General features: G+C 43.2%; 1 long non-coding RNA gene across 8 annotated transcripts in view; it reads right to left on the bottom strand.

Annotated features, from left to right (window-relative positions):
- The window catches only part of LOC109285299 (uncharacterized), an 80,788-nt gene extending 68,176 nt beyond the window's left edge, over positions 1-12,612 (bottom strand). For 5 of the 8 annotated variants that reach the window (XR_002093025.2, XR_002093014.2, XR_002093029.2 and 2 more), the window contains exons 1-4: positions 11,813-12,611; positions 11,520-11,589; positions 10,763-10,912; positions 3,307-3,457 (exon numbers count right to left, since the gene is read on the bottom strand). This is a non-coding gene — a long non-coding RNA (uncharacterized LOC109285299). Of the gene's footprint in view, positions 1-3,306; positions 3,458-10,762; positions 10,913-11,519; positions 11,590-11,812 lie in introns of all 8 variants that reach the window. The other 3 variants (XR_002093030.2, XR_002093018.2, XR_002093033.2) reach the window with 3 other exon arrangements.
- Between the last annotated feature and the right edge of the window lie 3,094 nt (positions 12,613-15,706).

A 15,706-nucleotide genomic window follows, 5' to 3' on the forward strand; every position in this document is an offset into this window, starting at 1 on the left:
AGTGTATGTGCTTGACTTGGTGATAGGTATGCATGTGCCTAGGCTGTTTTGGATGTGTATGTGCCTGAGTGTATGTGTATGTGCATGCACCTAATTGATGTGTGTTTGCATTTGTGCAATTGTGTCACACCCTCCTGTCTAACTGTGCAATATTGAGAGCCTGAGAGTTGGCCTGATCCCACAGGGCAACAGTTACTGCACATTAAATTTAGTACTTGCTTAATGAAGTACTAACTAAATGCACAGTGACTAGAGTTACTGTGCAGTAGTGCTGGCAAATGCTTTTTTAGTGATGCTATTGTGCAGTAGCCTAATAACACTGCTCAATGGCATCTTAGCACTGTCCATGCTACTGCACGGTGTTATTAGGCTACTACGCATTAAGCATCTTGTGATGCCACTGCTTTTCTCTTCATCTCAGCCCTAAAAGTAGAGCTCGGGGCAAACATGCATGCTTTTTTCATTTAAAAAAGAAAAACAAAACAAAAGAAACCCAACTTTGGTAGCTGCTTCTTGAACAACTATCACGCAAATTCTATTCTATTAGCATATGGCCTTCCAGCCCATTGAAGTGAATTTTAGGAAATCACCCTGACTGAATAAATAAAACTGAGTCAATATTTCTATTGAACCCTTATATACCATGGTTGTAGCCAGTTCTGGAAAGAACAAGACAGGGGATGCCCTGCCTACCCAAGTCCACTGAAACACTCCAGAGCCAGATGCTTGCCTGGGTGAGGGTACCCCAGACTCATCCCCAGAGGCTACTCTCAGACCCTCCACAGCTCAAGAACTATTTCTTAGGACAAGTCCAGAGAGTATCTTCCTCATATGCTTCTGGCTTTGAGGCAGGTCAGTGAGCTTGAGTGTGTGGGTCATGGGCAACCTCGTATTCCACGAGACCCATTGTTCACCCTGCATGGAAAAGCTGTCTGTGTCCCATCGTCTCTTAGGACAGGCTCTGACTTCTGCTCTCCAACCCCTCCTTCCTGAGCGAAGATGGTTTTAATGTTTGGTGCCTTTTGACATCTAGGGGTGCGTGTAGACACAATGGGGGCGCTAAATTCAAGCAGTGGGTTTTAAAAAACACCAGTTCAATTTAGGCCTGTGTTGTCGACACCTCCTGCTGACTTAACTGCTTCTCTGTCAGGGAGGAGAGGGCGAGCTGCTGGCAGCTGCAGCGGTCCCTGGGCTGCAGGGGGGCTGGTGCTTTCCTTTGCGGCAGTGCCCCCCTCAGGTGGCACATATCCACAGGCACCTGGCTTGGGCAGTCCTGGGGCACAGCCACAAAGGGAAGCACTGGGGCCCTGTATAGCTTAGGCAGGCAGGCTCCAGGGGGACGAAAAAAGATCAGACTCACCGCTTTTCCTTTGTGGAGCTACTTTCCCAGGCTGCTACCAGGCTGCCTGCAGGGCTTCGTGCATAGACATGCAGCTGCACACAGCCCACTGCTTCACTCTTTGGCTGTAAGGGCAGCAAACTAAAAGTCCTCAAATGAGTTTTAGTTTGCTGCACCCCAAGTCATTTAAGGCTCATTATGCCCCCAAATTTCCTACAGCGGCTGGAATTAATGCGCAATACGCCGCCAAGGCTTGCAAATACTGACACCATTAAAGCAGTGCAAAAGCATTTAGCCCACTTTAAAGTGTCATGCCCACATGCCTCTCATTTTGTCTACACACGGCCTAGGCTTCCAGCTTGGCAAAACAACTGTTGTTCACTCTGTGCTAGCACGTGGAACTAGATCAATGTCCTGCAATTGTTCCTCTTTTGCTTGTTGAGAGGTCTGTTTATATTTTTTACTGTGGCTATTATTCCTCTCCTTCCTGCACTCCACAGAGCAATGTTCAGACAGGAAAGTCTGATGAACCCGGAAGTTGCTCCCTCTATAAAAGGGAAGAGGGTACAGAAGAACACTAGACTACTTCTGAACAGCTTGAAGTAGGCAGTACAAAATCTGCAAGGTCATTTCACAATCCACCATGCCTAATTAAGTTGCTTTCAGTGTTAAGAGACCATTCAAAGTAGTTTAGGGTGTCCTCTTTTCTAAGCTAGGTAATTAGGACTGCAGAGGTAAAAAACAAATACTGCACCAATAATTCCTTTGGATCTTTAAGAATTGCAATTGTTCCTAAAGGGAATCTAGCTATAATCATTGCCCTTTGTACTAGTTAAAGATTTCAGACAGTGAAAATATTCTTTCCTTGACAACCTCTAGCAACAAGTAAAGCCAAAACAACATTTCGCCTTTTTACACTTTTAAAGGACCGTTCTACAGTGAAGAGGTCTTATATCATTCTTTCCTCCCTGCCTCTTATCACTGCCATGAGATTACCTATAAATATGAGCTACCATCAGGGCAAGCCTGCAAGGTTCAGATTTTTTTTATTTTATGTTGGCTGTACTAATAAAATACTAACACATGCAGTATCATTTCTGTTGCTACATCATTCTTTCCTTACATATTGTGTCAGTGCCACATAAATACTGTGAGGAAACACAAAGGGAAGCGAAAAAGAGAAAATAACATAAGCAAATCTACTTTTAGTATTAAAGGTAAAGTCACCCTCCCCTCCCAACCTCCCAACCTCCAGGGGCAGGTGAGACAAATGGACAGATACAAGGAAAGGAGTATGTCAAGAGGCAACACTACATGCTCACCCATCAACACAGGCTACTCAAGCCAACTTGGCATTCTCATCAGAACGCTTTTCCAATGGAAAACCCCACTTTGGAAAGTCTGAGGTCTTCTGCACGACTTGTGATTGTCTCTCATAGAAGTCTAAATGAGATATTTCATTTCAGGCCAGTATGATCTGACCGAAAATATTTTGCTGTTTTGAACTGAACCCCAAAGTTTCAATTTGAAACAATTAAAAAAAAAAACTACACACTGCCTTTGTCTGTCATCTCATGGTACCTCAACAGAGCTGTAGTTAGTCCGTGTTCCTCTCTGATGGAAGAGAACATCTCCCAAAGGCAGCACATTAATTCCCCTTTGTACAGAACTGGGTTCAACATGTTTGCAAATCACAGTTCTTGCAAGACAATTCACCACAATGGGAAAATGCAGTTTAAGGCAGAAGTGATTCAAAATGAAGCACTTTAGACCATATTTATAAATATAAATTAAACACTTGGGATGACTTAAATGTTGAAATGTCACAGTTTCTTAGAAGACAGGCTCTGAATGCACTAAGCTCTATAATGCATGAAGGCTGAAGAGTCTGGAAAGTTGAACCTCAAAAAACACAAAAGTCCCATCTATGGTGATTCTAGCTTTTGTGGTGGTAAGCAGGGCCTTACCTGATTTATTTGAGCTTTGCCTCCAGCTTCTGTAGTTTCTGCAAAGAATCCTTTCTGTGCTGCACCCTGGGTAGCTGAATCTAATGCCTCAGTCCTCTGAAGTTCTTCATGTGCCTTATGCTGCGGCAAAATTGTCTCACAACTGCAGGCCCTCGGGAGACAAAAAACAGTAGCCTATCGACCCCACCGTACACCTGGTAGCACACACAATAGAACAAGAAACTTTCTTTCATTTTTCAGTTTCAGTTCCACTAGCCATGTGACTGTGACTGACTGGGCGTGTCCACACATTCATTAATGCGCAATAGTTACTGCACATTTAATTTACTACTTGCTTAATGAAATGCTAAATAAACGTACAGTAACTAGAGTTACTGTGCAGTAGCACTGGCAAACAGTTTTTTAGTGACACTACTGTGCAGTAGCCTATTAATACTGCTCAATAGCGTATTGGCACTGTCCGTGCTATAACACACTATTGCAGAGAGGCTACTGTGAATTAAGTGTCTCATGGAGAAGTGTCCACAGTCTTTTTATAGTGGCTCCCGGAGCAATCTTGAGGGAATTCTGGGTAAAGAGCTTATGCAAATCACTGTAGCTCTGCTTTTCCCTCATTGACCCGACTGATGGGGGTTGCATGTCCTTTCCCTTCTTTGGCTTCAGGTTGCTGGGTTTACACAGAGAAAAGAGGGAAGGAAACAGGAAAAACTCCTTTATAAAGCAAAAATGCCTCAAGGTAACATAAGGCCTGATCCCCTGCCTCTCAAAGTCAGTGCACACTTGACTTGAGGACAGTTAGTCAGGCCCGTATACATAAGACCATTTCATTTAGTCATTTTCATTAGTTGGACAAAGAAAAGCGGTTTAACATTTTATAGCTAAGGACCTCGCTGAAGGCAGCAGGAGCTTTGGCTTTTGCTTCACCGAGGCCAGACTTTCACCCAAAGAGGAAATATCTGTATGAACCAGGGCATTGTGGAGTCCTCCGGTCAAACTCTGGAGGCTTACTGCAGTGCTGACCAAAGCCATGCCGCAGTCTCAGCCCATGTGAAGTCATGGATTTCTGTTGACTTCTGGGGCCCTCTGCCTAGTTACACTTCTTGAGAATCTTGCCTGTCAAGTTTTCAGGAGAAGTCTGAGTTTGAGCATCTTTCATAACCTCACAAGGTCTTTCCTTCGCTAGCCCCCTCAGCTGTTCCCTATCCAAGTCAACAGCATGTATTGGATGGATTAACCACATTTAATTGACTTTTTAAACAGAATTTTACATCTGGTTATGCATGCATCACATTACAAGGAAAATTCAGAGTCTTAAAATGTAGACCTCATAATTCAGATTGCGCTGTAGCTATGCAAATGCTGAAATGTCTGCAGCATTTAGAAAATGCCAACGTTTGTGTTCTGTCGATTATTCAAACTAGATTTGAATTATTCAAGATATTATCAGAGAGCTGCAAGTTCTTTCACTGATGTATTCTTTGACATCGTGTCTGTGTTGCATCTATACATGGGCTTCTCCCTTGTTTTCATGCATTTACATTGGATTTTGAGATTATCCTTCTGAATTTATTAGCAGATACAGCACGAGACACAGGCATCCAAAGGTAATATTTGAATGGTGTACAGGAAGCCTAGAGGTCATTTGGGCTTTATTTGTATGGGGAAAGTTAATAGAAGATAAGTTTCCTTTCCCATAATATGCTTTTTCTGTGTAAAAATGTTACCTTATGTGTGTTATATAGCAGCTACTGAGAGACACAGAAAAAAATACTGTTTAACAAGTCTGGGAGCTCAGTCATCACTTCCAGATGCATGCATTTACAGCTGCTTTTCTCACCCATTCTTAAATAAAGGAAATCTGGTCCAGTAGTTTGCAAGAAGTCCTCAGTTTGCCAGGATCCCAAAGATGACACTTGCCCCTGGCTTGCTTCTAACTGATACAAACTCTTTTGTAAAGTCACCTGTCAGTGACATCTACCAAGAGGTAAAGACTCACTTCATGCAGCATCTCTTACCCTTGAGCATTTATAATGTCATGATGCCATTTCTCAGTTATTTCCCCAGTCCCAGATTGACAAGTCACTACTGTAGAAGTGACTGCAATGGTGAGGTTTGGTGGGGAGTGGGCAGATGGGTGGAGAGAGAGAGAAGCAAGAAGAGAGGAAAAGTGTTTGTATCGGTTTTAGTCTACAGGTGATCTAAAAAAGTAAAAAAAAATAAAATAAATCACCAGTCCCGTGCTGATGTGTGTAGCAGGGCCAGCAGGAGTCATGGGTGTGGTGCATCATGAAGCCCCTCTCAGTATTAGCGTGAGGATGGCCAAGCACCATAAATTTGGGGTGAGTTGAAATTTCTGTACAACAAAATCCAGTTTCTAGACTTTCTATTTGTAACAAAAAACTTCAAAGGTGACGCTGTGCTTTGCTTCTCTAGACAGTACAGCAGCCGGCCAGCTCTGTGTTCAGTCTAGGTCCCCAGTGTGCCACTCTGGCAGGATGAAGAACATAAAAGAGCCTTAAATGGCTGAAGTAAATGAGACTATGCTGATTTACGCCTGTACATTGCTGCCTTAATGCAAAGTACAGTCAACTGGGCTCCAGCATTTCTTTGTACTTTGTTTATATTTTAAATATAGGGTCAACCTGAGATGGTTCCTCGGTTACATGATCATCAGGCTTGTTTTGAACCAGAATGTCCAGTAAATTCTGTGTGTTAAGGATCTAATCTGATCCCATCCCCCTTTACTCCTGATCCACATGAATAAGCTTTGGGCAAAGAACTGAGTGAGATTTGATGAAACCCAACTGCCAGCCAGGGCACAAGGCTCAAACTAGACCTACTATGTCCCTGGACCAGGATAGGACCACTGGTCTGCCATGCATCTTGCACAAGGAAGAGCCATTGTGGCTCAGTGGTCTTCTCCACGGCTTCTTAAGCTTTCACAGGTCCATCACCCCATTGGTGGAGCCCTTCTCCAGCCTTCCCAGGCTGTGAGATCCCTACTTATGCAGCTTGAGAAACATTGTGAAAAAAGGAACCTTCCAATAAAAGATGCATTCAACTTTATGAAAGAGGGGTAGAGACAGAGTGGGGGAGGATAGACAGAAAACACCTTTTACATGCCTTGACTACATATGCAGCAGCTTGTTTATGAGGTTTTATCCTCTAGGAATATAAGCCAAGGCTGAAAAGACACCACCAGCATCTTTTCAGCTTCATACTGAAAGATGGGTCAGGATCACAGGATCTTTCCTCTCCTGTAGAAGAACCTGCAGGCAGTCATAAGTGACTGGTAGGGGGTGCATGGGAGCATGTGCCCCCCCCCAACAGGGCCGGTGCCCCCTCAATGGCCGACATTGATGCTGTCAGTAGAGCTGGTGCCCTCCGTGACAGGGGTGGTGCCTTCTGCGGGTGCCCCCCACAGATTCAGGAGGCACCAGTCACTCATGCAGGCAGTAATCAGGCACTTGGGGGTGATCAGTCAGTCGGATCATTGCTGAGCAGCCCACACTCTTGCATTTTGCATACAGCAGCTGCTTTATGCAGCAGAACTAACTGCTCTCTCATAACTGCTGGATTGTTCCATTTTTTAAGGTTACTCCAAGGGAGAGGAAACAGGCTTAATTTTGGTGCCATTTGATTTCATTATTTTTTATGGTGTTATATTGCGACAGTTTATTATAAATGCATATGGTGCCCTGAGGTTGTCTCCCTGCACAGTTCACCACAGCTAGAGCTACTTAGCATTGCTTCACTGCCCTAACACCCACAGCTGCACTGATCCAAGTAGCAAGAATTATAACCACTCGGAGCCAACCTGGGTGCTCAGTTCCTGCTTTATGCTCCTCCTTCTTAAGATGGCCAAGGCAGACCTTCATTCAGTGATCTGCTCCTCTTCCCCTGTCCTTCTTCCCACTTATACCCCCTCCCCTGCCACATACACATTATAGCTTACCAGCAACTAACATGATGTCTGCAGCACTCTCCAGGGAAATGGAGAGCATGGTTTTGAATCACCATGGCCAGAATGTGAAGGAGAGGTTTTGGCCAAGTGCTCCAACCTCTGGGCTACTATATAAAAGGGGAGTGGCTGCACCATCTTCACCTCCTTCTCCAAATATTTAAAAGGGGGGGGGGGGGGGAATAAAAGAAAAAAAGAGTCCTGCTGTACTTTTTTAAAGGAAGCATTGGTCTTAAGTTGCAGCAGAGGGAGTTGAAGTTATGTATTAGTAAGAACTTTCTCCCTATGGGGTAGTAAAACACTGGAACAGGTTGCCCAGAGAAGTGGTGGACTCTCCATCCTTGAAGGTATTTAAGACCCAGGTAGACAAAGCCTTGGCTGGGATGATCTAGTTGGGGCTGGTCCTGCTTGGAGCAGGGGGTTGGGTTAGATGCGACCTCCCAGGTCCCTTCCAACTTGAATTTTCTTGAGTCTATAATTATCAAGGGCACCTGAGCACTGGGGAGGGATGGAGTTTAAAGGCATACCCCCATGCTTAATATTTCCCACTTACCTAGTTTGAAATTTATGAGTGCCTTACTCTGCCCAGGTCTTCATTATTCAAGTGAACTTGAAATGTTTCAATAGAAAAACTGCTGTTGCTTGGGACTCTCCTCTTCAGCTTCTAGTCCTTATGTAGAACTAGTTGTTTTTTAATTATGTAAAGCAACACAGGTACGGGGGGCAGCTCTGGTACCATCACTTCATTTCCTACCTATCCAAGTACAACCACCTTCTACTAACTGTTCTAATGTTGTCTAGGGGACTTAGATGGCTCCTATGCCCATCATTCTTCTGCCCACCAGGGATCCTAGCTTTCTGCATTATATAAACAAACACAGAAATAAATAACATTTAAAAATCCAAAACTTTGATTGAAAAGCCACACCCCTCCAAAAAAAAGAAAGAAAACAAATGGTGTTTTTTTTCCCTGCAGCAAGGTCCTCACTATTCTGATTGGCTGAGGTGCCCTGATGTCAGCCCCACTCCTTGCTGCTGATTGGCCCAAGGCTGTCATTCATGTGGCTCTAATCCTTACCACTGATTGGCAGATAGGTGGGGCCACATGAAGGGCAGTCCTTTGGGCCAGTCAGCAGTGGGAGGAGGAGGAGGTAGCCAACAACTTGGTGGCTTCTCTGTGTGATGGCTTTTCCCCCTTGGTGGGCGGTGCTCCTTCTGGGGAGCCAGCATTTTATTTTTAGTGAGTTTGTGCCCCCCCGCAATACTAAAAAATGTCTGTAGAAAAAATGCAAATTCTGCATTTGCCAGTGTTTTTCCATGGCAAATTCATTTCTAGGATCCCTGCTGATCACCGCGCAGTCATGAGCAGTGGTTCCTAACCCATGGCTTGTAAACATGTTGTAAAGACCAGGGGTTTAGATTCCCTGCAACATAGCTAGGTCAGCAGTTATTTGACTGAATATATGTCATTCAGCTCTGTCACAGTACAAAGTACTGCTCCATGATGTTGTTTATGGTATAGTGCCTACTGCCTCAGAAATAATTTTAATTCATCTGGACTTATTAGCACCCTAATCATACATTTGCTGCTAAAGAAACACTGTTTATCATAGAAATTATAGAAAATTAAGGTTGGAAGGGACCTCAAGAGGTCATCTAGTCCAATCTTTCTCAACCTGTGGGTCATGACCCAAAAAGTGGGTCACAAGAATATCAAAGGACCATGAACAAACTCTTAAAATGGATCAAACTTTAAAAATAGATTGTTTTTTAAAAGAGAAAAGTGTGGGACATTGGGTTTTCCCTGGCAGGCTGGCAGAGTTACAGCCTGCAAGGGGTGCTTGTTCCCCACTCCGCCATGCCCTTCACACCCACACCCTCTACCCCACACATTGGGGGCAGAAGGTTGGGAGTGAGGGGCACTGAGTTGGGACTGGCCATCAATGTTTGCAAATGGGTCCTGGTCCAAAAAAAGGTTGATAATTACTGGACCAGTCCAACCCCCTGCTCAAAGCAGGACCAGCCCCAACTAGATCATCCCAGCCAAGGCTTTGTCTACCCAGGTCTTATACACCTCCAAGGATGGAGAGTCCACTACTTCCAAGTAGCCTGTTCCAGTGCTTCACCACTCTCCTAGTGAGAAAATTTTTCCTAATATCCAACCCGAACTTCCCTTGCTGCAACTTGAGCCCATTGCTCCTTGTCCTGCCATCTGCCCCCACTGAGAACAGCCCAGCTTCATCCTCTTTGAAACTACCTTTCAGGCAGCTGAAGGCTGCTATTAAATCCCTGCCTCAGTCTTCTTTTAGAAGAAGCATCTTTTTGGTCCGACTCCTATGCGACTTAATGGTTGATCTAAATTCAGCACAAAAGACCATTTAAAAAAGTCTATTTTAAAAAAGAAAGAACTATCATCTGTATCTTTGTCTGATCATGTGTTGTTAATCTCATAAAAACCTCTATGTCTGTTCTGCTGAAGTCTGTCTAATTTTCCCCACCAGTTCTCCTATATACCAGCATCAGCAAAAATTGTTGGATGCTGCTGGCTTGCAAACCTCATACATGTGGGAATTACTAAGAAATAAAAATAGGTTTGGGCTTGTTCACATTCACCTGCTGTTCTCAAGATGAAAACACACAGGAAAGCAATTTGGAACGGCAGAACACTTTTTAATTTAAAGATTATTATATATTTTTTATGGAAGCCAAGAGCATCAGCTGAATTGTACACCAGAGGAAAGAGCGTTGCACTTTAGATCTACTAACATGCCTATTCTGTGCAATACTGTTCAAAGTATAAAGCATCTACCAGGAATCTACAATGGTCCAATTAATTACATCAAACTGAGCAAACTTTGGACATTTGTTGAAAATGTTTTCTTCATTTAGCTGTTTTCAAGTTCTGCATCTAAGTTGTTAAATACACCCCTGGGCAAACCTCGGTTTGCAGTTATTCCAATAGATTTCACTGAAGCAACTACTGTGAGCGGCTTAGACAGGGTTTTACCTTCTGAAGCCCCCAGTATGCTAGTTTTGCACAGGATGAACTCCTGGCCCCCACCTCCACAGGAAGGCTAGTCCGTGAAAGCCTCAGCACCACGTTTGCTGGATCAAATGCCTGCACAGGTGGCCCTTGGAAGCCTATAAGGCAAAGTGGCAGGTTCCATCTTTTTTGTCCTCTATTTGATGCTCAAAGTCTTTTTGCTTTATGTGGAAGACATGGCTAATGTTCATGATAAAAACAAGCCAGTAGGACAAAAGCTTATTTGTTTGCATCTCAGGGCACAAACAGATGGTTGCATGCCCTGTCTTAATGTATATAATTTTTAAATACTGATATAAATTACACTGGCCTCAGAAACAGACAGGCAAGGAGCCATCCCTGGACAATGGCATGCCATAGGCACTGTTACTAGGTAGTGGAGGAACAGGTGGAAGCTTAATTGCCTTTAGCAAACACCTAGCAGACAGACAACACCTACAAATATAACTTACACCAGTGGCGTTTTATCTCTGGTTCATTCAGGGGGGTTTCTGCACTTTATTGGACTAACTTATCTAGTGGTGGTTGTGGTCTGTCCTTTCCATTTTATACCAATGCAGACGCGTCATCCATCCGTATGCTCAGCGTAGATACATTTGCAGCTAAGAAGAGACACAGAATGTGTTATCCAGAGTTTAAAGTGGATATCTGTTTTCTTATGCACTGGACTAAAACCTGACGCTGGTATGCTGATGCTTTCAGCAGTTCAGATGCTGCTGCTGACATGCACCTCATTCTGGGCCCCATTTACAGACCGTGCCAATCTGGGCCTGATTCTTCCTCCACTGCCTGCAGAGAATCTGATCTTTTTCTGCCTATGCAATTATCATTTAGATGCCTAGCACCTCTAGCCTTGTTGCTAGCAGCCCCTTCTTTTCCTGCATCTCCTGCTCACACGTGGCCCAGCCTCAATTCATTCAAAATGCACCTACAGGCATTCCTCCTGCCTATCTCCCTCATCCCAGCTCCTCCTTCAGTTCCTCCACTAGCTCCTCAGCTGTCCTGCACCAATCTTGCTGGGGTCATCTGCTCACGATCTGTAAGATCCCTTCCAGCCCCTAACAACTATGAAACACTTGCTTCATATACTTACTTTCAAGCCCTTTTCCAACTCTGCCTCTCCCCATTCATTTATTGAATCACCCACCCTCAACTTTGCTTTCCATTAACCTGGCAGGTAGGTAGAGGAGGTCTCAGTTGCTTCCTTACCTTCTTCCACATGGTCGTTCAGGCATGAAATATTCTTGCTGAATGAATCCTTTGGTCCAGTGCTTTCACCCTTGGAAAATCCAAAGGTGAAAACACTCAATCAAAATCCAAAGCTGATTTAATGCCAACAAAACACAAGCCAACCAATCACAGCCAGTTTGCAAATCAAGTTGGGAGGCTGAATTTTACTCACTCATTTTAAAATCCACCCTAAAAAAACAAAACAACCCCCCCCCCCCCCGCAAAACAGAGCTATCAAGCACCCCAAGGTGAGAGATCTATTACCTACTTACAATAGGATTTTAGACTTTACCGTCTCTCTGTTTGTGAGTCACAGTCGGTGGTCAGAAATTGTCTTGGCTTAGGTCCTGATCCTGAAATCTTTTAAATAAGGGCACACAAGGTTCTTTGGGTAGATGTGATTTTTTTTCCCCAACTACTCAAGTTGGTCTAATAAAAGTTCTTAGCAAGCTTTGGAGTGCAGTCACCCTTTGTCAGGCATAGGGAGTCTCTGCCATTAAATCAAGGTATGCATTCAAATTATTTATTCAATTCCAACAAAGACACAATGCAGCTTACATCAAGAGGCAAAACAATCACTTTTAAAGGCAGATAAAATATATTAAGGTAAGACACATAGCAAAAACTCCCTAAACCCAAACTTAGCTTTGCTTGCTAGACATCTGCCTGTATATGGTGGTCCTACAGAGCTTCCAGAAAGTGTCCAGGCTTGACTTCTGATGGGCTTCAAGGAGGAGGGAGTTCCCAGCCTGAGGAGCTAGTGCCAAAATGACTTCCTAGGTGTTCTTGCAGACACGTGCTGATGGCACTTGCAGGATGTTGCTCTTGGCCAACTTCAGGGATCACACTGGAGCATAAAGGAGACTGTGGTCCCATAGATGTATAGGAGCTAGCTCATTTAGGGCCTTCTGGGTCAACATCAGCACTTTGAATTGCACCCAAAAAGCTATTGGGAGTCCTGTGCCAATGCTGGAGCACTAGAGAAATGAGCTTCAAGGGAAGCTTTATGTTTGAGAACAGTCCCATCAACTTGAGTACAGGACTACCATGCATGAAGTTACACATTGATGTAATGCTCGCTTTGCACAGAGTTGGTCTTGCTTTAGTTATTGATTTAGAAGTCGAGAGTTAAAGTTTCACAAGCCCCTCATGCAAATGCAGTTAGATGGGCATCAAGTGTGTTTAAAAGTGTTCATAGGATTATAGGGTTGGAAGGGTCCCTACGGGTCACCTAGTCCAGACCCTTGCATAGATACAGGATATGCTATGGAGATTCAGTGGAATTTTCCATCTGTCCATCAAGAACTTTGATTCATAGAAAATGAAATGTTCCATGAAAACATGTAGATTTTAATGAAATTCCCTTGTAGAAAGAATTGGAACCAAGTTTCCCCATCTTTGTATAATGGAACATTTCTATTTCAAAATGATTTGATGATTATATAATTAAAATAGAAATAATCAAGCAAAGCAGACATGTCATTGTTATTAAAGCAAGCAACATTTTATGGGAAGAAATTATTTCACTCCACAACAAATGAAGCTTTGCAGGATTCTCTTCTGTGGGGAATTTCAGAGGCATTTTGTCAGCAAGGAATTCAGGATTTCCTGCAGAACATAGTCTAGTTTTCCTAGGTCAAGTCTACATGAGATGCGGTTGTTACTGCAGTCATTTAGTACTTGCATACCCCGATACTAAACCTTGCACAGTAGCATCCCTGCACAGATTCCTGGTGATGCTGACTGTGCAGTAACTTGTTATTACCATGCAGTAGCTGGTTACTACTGCAAAAGTAGTGTCACATCATGGTTTGTGCCCCATGAACTCACTGCGCAGTAGAAATGAGCTACCGTGTAGCATCTCACGTACATGCAACCATACAGTTTTATTTGTATAAGTTACTCCTCCATCCGTGTTAAAGTTTACATGGATGTGACTGTGTTCACACTAGAGGGATTCACTACTTCGGTAAATCTGCTTCTAAACCGCAGTAGAAGCAATTAGTGGGAGCAGCACGACCCTAACATGGGCACATTGCTTCTGGCTCTGGAGTCAGCGTATACACACAGCTAGCACAGGGTGATTCTGCATGGGGTTTCCTTGAGCTGCATTGGCATATCGGATCAGAGCTTTAGATGGCAATCTTTTGGGGGCACAGATATCACTGGCATGATTCGTTTCTCCTTATGGAGGGGGCTGCTCTCTGAACACTAACAGAGCTTAAGTAATGAATACCAGAAAAATGCCTAGCTGTACGAACGCTACCAGTGATCCCTATTGGCACAGAACCTGCTACAACTCACAAAAGACTAATAGCTTATATTATCCCCACCCTAAAATATACCCTTTGCACTTATGGAGGTGATGAAAAATGCTGACTTTTCATTAACCAGAGATTTCGGGGGGGCAGGGTCGGGTCATTTTGAATCTATTCCCGGATGTGACTGGTATATTTATATACAAATATGAATGTCAGCAAAATAGAGGCTTATTCTCTGCTTTCTGGTGCTACAGAAATACCTACAGAGAGCAGAATGCCAGAAGGAGCCCAGTGCCACAAATTATCATCAGAAGCATAATAATGATTCCATTGTACTATAAATTGTTTTGTCATTTTACATTTCTGGTAACTGCTGAGAAGAAAAATGAAATAAATACAATTACCAATTCTCTTTCATGAGCCCAAGTCTAAGCTGCGAAAACGATTTTCCTACTGTACGCAATAACATGCAGACAAATATATCAGATTTTTCCTATTGCATGTTTGCGAATAAGTAATTGCACTGGATGCCTATACAAATGTTTCAGGCAGATGTAAAGCATTATAGATTTATACAATGGGAAAATAAATAATGTAGCAAGACACAATGGCTTGTAGATGTGAGATTGCTATTTATCTGAATAGAAAGGGGTACATCCTGAGCACTATGTTTGGATAAGAGAGGGAGATGAAATGGTGTGTGCTGATAGAGCAAGTGTCTTTAAAAATAAAAGAGAGTTATAACTCTTCCAGGATCAGAAACAGTAAATTGCCCTAAGCATAAGCAGATGGTAACAAGGGCACAGGTAAGGGTGTGTGGGACCTTAACTGTTTATTTCTATACCTTAATTTTACCCTGAAAAGAAACACAAAACAGGTTAACTCTGAAATCCCCAAAATTCACAAGGCTTAATTACAACAGCCTTTTTAAAACAAGAGCAAACACATAACCTTGCCTTACTTGTCAGCTCATTATGTTTTTTCTTGGAATGATACACAACACGTCTGATACTCACCTTATGTAAAATCATGTTGACTTCCAGGGAACCTATTGAAAATCTTGCTCAAACTTCGAAGGAAAAGATCCTGCACCCTACCCAGAGTGGCTTTCAATGGGATTGATGCCGACTCCTGTCCATAGAAGGCCAATGTTAAACTCAAAGGCATCAAAAAAGATGCTTTGGCCATTAAGAGATTAAAAATAAATGTTACTGGGAAGAGTAACCAGCACCTGTGGTGTTGGCCACAGCCTCTGGCTATAGGTTTGGCTTTCTCAGCCATCAATGGACTAATCTACTACTCTTTACTTGACCCATGGGAGTGATCATCCTTGACCGTGAGGGATTGCCGACAACTAGGAAGAGGACTACGTCTTATTTCTCCCCCTTCCTTCATGGGATTGGCTCCTTTAAAAATCTAAAGATTGGTGTTGATTTCAGCAGGGTAGGGAAACTCATGCCGTAGAGAATGATAAATGATGAAAACAGAGTTAAACTGAGATTCCCACTTCATCTTTCATTTACAGATAGGTAATGCAGTACATGTACATAATATTCACTACTCAGTACAGTGGAGTGAGTTCTAAAATGTAGATTAAATTCAGTTCTGCACCGTGCTTAGAGACCAATATTAATGCAACTTTTGTGGCTACACACAATCGGAAAGCTTGGTGATGTTACAAGGATAAGGTTAATAGAAGGGTATGCCAGGGAGTTCATCACTCCCACACACCCTCTGGCTCTTAAAATCTTCCTCTAAAACATTCACTATTTAATCACTGCTGGAGACAGGCAAGTGGACTAGAGGGTCCTTTGGTCTGACCCAATATAGCAGTTCCAATGTTCTTATCACTAAAAGGGGAACAATTTGTTGAGATTATGGTCTGTGTGCTCGGATACAGCTTTA

Source organism: Alligator mississippiensis, chromosome 2, assembly GCF_030867095.1.
Source record: "Alligator mississippiensis isolate rAllMis1 chromosome 2, rAllMis1, whole genome shotgun sequence".
In the NCBI taxonomy this organism is placed as follows: domain Eukaryota; kingdom Metazoa; phylum Chordata; order Crocodylia; family Alligatoridae; genus Alligator; species Alligator mississippiensis.